Source organism: Anthonomus grandis, chromosome 2 (genome assembly GCF_022605725.1).
Source record: "Anthonomus grandis grandis chromosome 2, icAntGran1.3, whole genome shotgun sequence".
NCBI classification, from domain to species: Eukaryota; Metazoa; Arthropoda; class Insecta; order Coleoptera; family Curculionidae; genus Anthonomus; species Anthonomus grandis.
Window position 1 is genome coordinate 14,195,350 of NC_065547.1, and position 7,618 is coordinate 14,202,967.

The following is a 7,618-nucleotide window of genomic DNA, read 5'->3' on the forward strand; positions in this document are numbered from 1 at the left end:
TGCAATTTAGCGGTTTTTAAACATCAAACTAGCGGCGTTGATTGAATATTTGGATATATATTTGGATATATATAATATTTGAATATTTGGATATTGAAAACCAAATATTCAATCAACGCTAGCGGATTTCATTTTTCTATAGTTGGCAACACTGGTAGCGGTTATAAACTGGTAGTCCAAATCCAAAATAACCGTTTAAGCCCAATCACCAAGTCCAAGGACTTTAAAACACACGAAAGTTTGATCACTGCGTAAGATCCAGATGCAAAAATTGAAAAAATTTCTTTGGCTTATTACAAAAAGTGCAACCACTCAGACTGCCTCAATCCCATACCCCATTAGTAAACTAATAGGTTGAACGATCATCGTGGACCACCGAATCACCCACAAGTGGTAAATCGAGATCATATCTCACGCTCAGGAACTGAGACTGTGTCTCATCCTCATGGTTGCGACAACTCTAGTTTTGAGTAGAGAGTATGCGAAGATCTACTACAGAAATGATCCTGTGAAGTATGATCTTGTCGAGAACAACGATTTTTTACCAGATCACCGAGAGAAACAAAAAAATAACAGTAAGGTTTTAGACGCGGTGAAATCTATTGAGAGAGCGTCGAGTTAACGCGGTGTGTTTTCAGATCTGCGTGACGCGTTTGACTCGGTTTCGATACGTTGAAATAATATGGTGAAGGTACCGGGTACAAAACTATATGTTTACATTTAATAAAAATTAAGTGTTATTTAAATTTACTTATTTTGATACTGCATGACCTCATTATTTATTTTTGATCCAATATTATATTTCTGTTTAGAATTTATTTCTGGTAATTTTCAAAAATTGGATAAAGAACTTCAATCTAAGTTAAAAGGTTTTATAAGCAAAAATTTAATTTACGTATCAATTAATTTATTAACCATCAGAAAATTAAAAATTAAAATAGTCTACCTGAAATCATCTAATTGCGATTCTGATTTTTATGTCAGCGGCACTTGTGAAATATTTACAAATGTCAAACATTGACAGCTGCTAAATAAAATTCATAGATATTCACGTCGAACTTAATCAGACCGGTACTAGGCAAAATGTCGTAAAAATGTGTTTTATTTCAATACAGGATTTGTAATTTATATATGGCCAACAGTAATTCAATTAGCAATTTAATTATGATTTTTTTTAACTTTGGAGCAGTTTACACATTAAATTTTCCTTTCTAAGTCTGTCGGTAGATTCATTCAGATGGTATGCAAAGATCTACTACAGAAATGATCGTGTAAAGTATGACCTTGTCACAGTAAAACGTATATTCTCGTAATATTCCCTGGTGCGGCTGAAACTAAAACAAATCCTTAAATTTATCAAATTAACCTAAAAATCTGGAAGTCGAGATAAAGCCATTAAAGCGAAAATATTTGATCCAGGTGCTCTGCAGAATTTCATACACGTTTAACATTAAATTGTGCCGCGCGCAACGAACTTTTATCCGGCTTCGGAAATAGTACAAAAAGAGCCAAAGCACCCGAGTAACGTAGGAAGTAGGACTCTTATCAAACCAATAATTTCTATTCGTAAAGCAGTGGAGCTTTACACACGTTCACTCCATTTATCACGCTCTGCAAATGTCCCCGGGGTCCCCCATATTTTATACCGTAAGTATCGTAATACTCTAACAAATGTACCTCTTATAAATTATAATTTTTGGTATTGGCAGTTTTGTGTGCGGCCGGACTGTTGCGGCTCGTTTTTTTATTAGGATTTACCGGATTTACGTTTGAACTGAGGAGAAAACTTTATTTGGTAGTCTCCCTTGTGGGGCTCCTTTAATAACTACTGCCTTGCTAAATGCACTTCATAATACTTCAATACTATGGTCTTCAGAATTTCTACATTTATTGCCAGGGATAAAAAATTAATTCCCCAATACATCAAATTTGTCATAACATAAAAATGTCTTGATATTTTGTTGAAGTAATGCTGCAATGTTTTATTTGTAGCAGAACTGTATTTAATGTTCATTTATGCAAATTAATAACACTGATTAAAAATTTCGTAAATATTTAATCAACACTAATAAATGTATTATGTCTCAGTTATGTTGATTAGTAACCAGTTGCTTGTTCTTCCAGTTTCAATGTATATCAAAGCTCATTCACCAACATATCAAAAAAAAACATATAAATACAAATTATTGGGAGTTTATTCACCAATAAATCAAGAAAAAGAATGCCTAAGGTTTTAACGTAAACTAAATACGTCTAAAAACTTAAATAACGCAAAAAAGGGCTAATATAATGCAATCTATTTCTAAAGAACCAAATAATAATTAGTTGAAATAAATAAAATAAAGTATTTTAATTCGACTTTTTCTCTTACAGCAATTTTATCTAGGTTGGGATTTTTTAAGTTGTATGGTGATCCAAAATCCAAGGTTGGTTAACTATTATTTTAAAAATTACTACATAAGAGATGGAACGAATGTGAGGAGGAATAGCATTATATATTTTGCAGTTATTATAACCAAAAGAGTTCTGAAATTCAGCCGATTTATGTATTGGCACTACAAAGCTGTTACAACTTTATGTATCTTTAACTTGAAATCAGTATATAAATAAGTCGGTTCCCCATATAGCATCACTTTGTGTACAAGTACCGCCAACTGTAACTATGAAACCGTTCATTTAAGGATCGCCACTTCAATTCTTTTAATAGCGAATTCACATGGTCAAACTTTCTGATATCAAACGCAAAATTTAAGCAGGCATTTTGAAATTTTTGAGGGCTGCTTTTTTCTCATTGGTACAATGCTGGTAAAATGAGTGTGAGTGTATCTGCATAGTTCACGGTCGATAATATTAAGGAATCACATAGATATAATATAGATTAACTTCGGTCGTGATTTTTAATTTATAAAAACAGGACTTAAAATAAAATTAATAAATTCGATACATGATTGACGAAATTAAGACCAGTGTCCATAAAAAGTCCCAAATGTTCTCATTATTAGTAGGGATAAAAAACGAGCCATTTAAACTTATACAGTATTAGGAAAAGGTGCCCAAATACTAGGACTTTGGATTTGATAGCATTAAGAACCAGTCTATGGTTTGTACATAAAACAGATATTATAGTAAGATGCATTGTTATATTTCACAGATTCTAGGATAACGCCACGTTTAAATGAATGATTAATACTGATGTGAATGAGAAGTTCGAAAGTATTTATGCAAGTCACATGAATATAAAGAAAAAAGCAAAGGTTTTAAGAATGCTTCCCTGTAGAATTCTTTGATGTAATTTAGTACCCTTATATAATGTGATAAAGAAAAATGGAGAATTTATTCCTACCTCTTGATATCTATATATTTTCTCTATACAGAAAATTTCAGTGTATAGAATGCTATTTGTAAGACTGAATATTTTGACTGTGTGTTGTTTATAGATCTAGTATTTATTTATTTAAGTGCAAGGCTCTCCTACAGATAGACTAAGCGTCTAATAACAGGAAAAAACAAAATATTTGATGAATTTAAATACAAGTAAGCGCTTTGCCAAATATTAAATTTTCACAAAAACCTAACAAATATACCAAGTAACATAAACCTAATTACCTTATTTAATAATATTTCTTATAAACAATAAAGAAGTATTTATACATATGAATAATGACAATAGGAAAAATAGGACAATATTTATCGTTCCTTGCGAAATTACGTGGAATTTCTTAAGTATCCCTTAAATGAAGCCATACTGGAAAAAAATATATCATTATTCAAATTAGTTTCTTGAAAATTATTAAAACTACGGGCGTATCTGAACAATGGAGAGTTAGACAAATAGTTTGAGATGCTAAAGGTCGATCTATTACGCAAAATATAAGGATTAACGTTGGCATGTAAATTTTCTAGACAGAAAGGCCAGTCTATTAAATTATTAATAATTTTATAAATCAAAATTGTTTCTACGACTCTCTAAGGGCTTCATACCATAAAACTTTAAGTTATCATAGTAGGTAAAAAAATGTCTGTGTCTATTAAAGCGAAAATTTACTATATTGTATTGTACCCTTTCAATTTGGTCAATATATTTGTGATACATTGGATTACAAGCTATTGTCGCATATTCTATAGTAGGTTTAACGAATGCATTGTATAATAATATTAATGATGTTTGATTACTGAAACTCTTTGTAATTCGAGATATAAATCAAGATTTTTTAGAGCTTTCTGAACAATGTTTTCTATATGAACGTCGAAGAGCAGTCTGGAATCCAACGTCGCACCTAAATCCTTAATAAACTCTATTTACTTCAAGAGAGTGCCCACAAGATAGACAACACATTTGTTTTGTGTCTGAGATGGTTTTCTGCTAAAAAGTATAGAATGAATTTTTTCTGGATTAATAAATAATTTATTTAAGGTACAGTATCTTTAAAAATTTGCAAGATCAGATTGCAAGGCAGGAAAATCTGATACCTTCTTAATTGTTGTAAAGATTGTTAGGTCATCTGTATATGCAAGATATTTACAGATAGAGAAACATTGACCAATGTCGTTTAAAAAGATTGAGAACAAAATCGGTCCCAAATGAGAACCTTGCGGTACGCCTGAAGTTACTGTTGTACAAGAAGACTTTACTCCATTTATGACAACGTACTGGGAGCGATTCGTTAGATAACTTTTAATGACATTAAGTAGGACCCCGTGCACACCGAAATGCTCCAACTTTGCGAAAAATATAGGATGATGTACCTTATCAAAAGCCTTGGAAAAGTCGGTGTACGCGGCACAAGTTTCCAGACCCCTTTCTATACTTTCGTTTATACTATGAATAAATAAATAAATAAATAAATAAATAAATAAATAAATAAATAAATAAATAAATAAGGTCTTTAATAAGTCAAACAAAGTTACAAAATTTTTTTTTTTTAACAAATAATATTATACAAAATAATGTAATTTAAATAGTACAGGAATGGCGAAGTCTAGCAAATAAATGCTATTCTACTTAACCATGTGCATGTACCTATGCTTACTAAAAGTAAGAGAAGAAAAAAAGAGAATCAATCCCTAAACTGTTAGCCATATTACAAACAAAAACATAACAGAGCCATTCAATACACCACTTCCAGTATCAATGTGAGGGGAGACCCATATACAGTTCTGAACAATCTATGAAGCAGCAGCGAGAAGCGTCTTAAAGACAAAAAAAAAACAAAAATAAATCAGATCATAAATTCACTGGACGATTTTGTGTATCTAAAAGATAATTTTTTACTTTAAATTTAAATTTATTAAAATTGAAAAGTCGAAATTCGTCAGGAAGTGAGTTAATCAAGCTAATTGCATTATAAGAAAAAGATCTAGTATAGAGAGCAGTTCGAAATTGTGGCATTAAAAACTTTAACTTATATCTTATATTGACAGAGTGAGCATAACGTCTTGTTTTAAAAATGGTACGCAAGATATTAAAATTTCGATCTTGATTAGATAAAAGTTTATATGTAAAATTACTTAAGTGATGTTTCCAAATATTATCCATTCTTAACCATTTTAAATCGATTATTTTTTGAGAGATGTGATCGCGTTTTTTAAGATCAAAAATTAGACGAGCGCAAGCATTTTGCATTACTTGAAACATATTTTTGTGAAGCGAGTCAAGGCATGGAAAATAGATAAAATCACAATAATTAAAATTTAAAAGCACAAGAGATTCGGTTAACATTTTTCTAAGTTTAAAATTTAAAAAGTGTCTATTTGTAAAAAGAATCTTTAGCCTCGAGAAAGCCTTACGTCTTAACATCTCCACATGAGAACTAAAACGTAATTGGGAATCAATAATAATACCAAGATTACGGGCTACCTCTACAAAGGGCAGTTTGTTGTTATTTACGCAAATATTCATATTTAATTTGACTATTTCTACCGCGTTCTTGTTACCAAAGACCATAAGGTTTGATTTTTTTGAATTTAAGTTAAGGTTATGTTCAAACGAGATCTTACTTAGCAATTCTAAGTCTTCATTTAAGTGAGCAGATGCAGCGTTAAGCTCATTGGGATGAAAAGAAATGTAAAGCTGCGTGTCATCAGCATAAGCCATTACATGACAGTTTTTTAAGGACAATAAAATATCAGCAGTGTAAATTATGAAAAGCAAGGGTCCCAAAATAGACCCTTGTGGAACACCAGATAAAATATCCAGCTTGCTAGAAGACTCATTATGGTACCGAACTTTTTGGTATCTATTGGATAAATATGATTTTATTAAGAATACTGAGTCGGCAGAAAACCCAAAGTATTTTAGCTTAGACATTAAAAGTTTATGGTTAATTGTATCAAATGCTTTGGAATAATCAAGCAGGGCTAGCACTGTGACATTGCTGCGATCCGAATTTTCAAAAATGTCATTTATTACTTTAGTAAGCGCTGTAGATGCACTTAATCCTGCCCTAAATCCACATTGATTATTTGGCAATAAATGTTTAGATAGGAAATAGTCATAAATTTGTTTATACATAATTTTTTCAAAAATTTTAGACGCTGTAGGTAAAATACTTATGATACGCAAATCGGAAAAATCATTAGGATTTGAAATTTTTGCTAGTGGGATTCCAATGGCACTTTTCCATGCAAGTGGAAAATAATTTTGCTCAAAACAACAATTGATTATATGAACCAGGAAAATATCAATGTACGGGCTACAATATTTAAGCATTCTAAGAGAAATATCGTCATCTCCCGAGCTATTCTTTTTTAAATTATGTAATATTTTATTAACTTCCGCAGCATCGGTTAACTCAAATGAAAAGTGGTTAGCTGCACTAAAAACGTTTGTGTCATAAAAATTTATTTTGTTGTCACAGTTATTATTAACGATTTGAAAAAATTGTGCAAAATAAGCATTAATTGCATTAGGATCAGAAACATGAGGTGGTAAATCTTTTTTTGTAGTATCAGAAAAATGTACGTCTAAATTTCGAAGTGTTAACCAGGTTTTATTGCTATTATTTTGTGATGTAATATGATTTAGATAGTTTTGTTTTTCCCGGCGAATCATAGTAACACATAAATTTCTAAGTTGTTTATAGTTGTTCCAATTTTGAATGCTTTTTGTGGATTTAAAAGCTTGTAATGCTTTATTTTTGTCACTAATAAGCATTCTTAAATTGGGTGTCAACCATTCAGCTTTTGGTTTTGTGATTTTTCGTGTTTTTAGTGGAGCATGCTTATCAAACAATGTTAAGATAAAGCTATTTAAAATATTAATTTTAACATCAATGTTGTTCTCTGTTATTATAGAGTGCCATTCCAAAGACTGAAAGTCTTTAAGAAAGTCTTGATAATTGAAGGTATTAAAACAACGGTAATTTAACATTTTTGGGGTGACTTTAATTTTAGGAGCACAAATTTCACAGTATGTAAGTCTATGATCGGAAATTAGATCTGCATTAACTGTTCCACAATCTTTGAGACTCAATGACTTAGAAATAAAAATAGGGTCAACCAAGGTACTTGAAGTAAATGCTATACGAGTAGGTTCATTAATAATTTGTATTAAATTGTATGTTTCCAAGCACGTAAGAATTGGATTAGGAATGTTAAAAAAATTTACATTAAAGTCACC

The 7,618-nt window shown here is 30.8% G+C and overlaps 1 non-coding gene across 1 annotated transcript; it reads right to left on the reverse strand.

Moving 5' to 3' along the window:
* Positions 1-307: 307 nt before the first annotated feature.
* On the reverse strand, positions 308-523 carry LOC126733657 (small nucleolar RNA U3). The gene has a single exon (XR_007659808.1). It is a non-coding gene; the product is annotated as a small nucleolar RNA U3 (small nucleolar RNA).
* Positions 524-7,618: the final 7,095 nt, after the last annotated feature.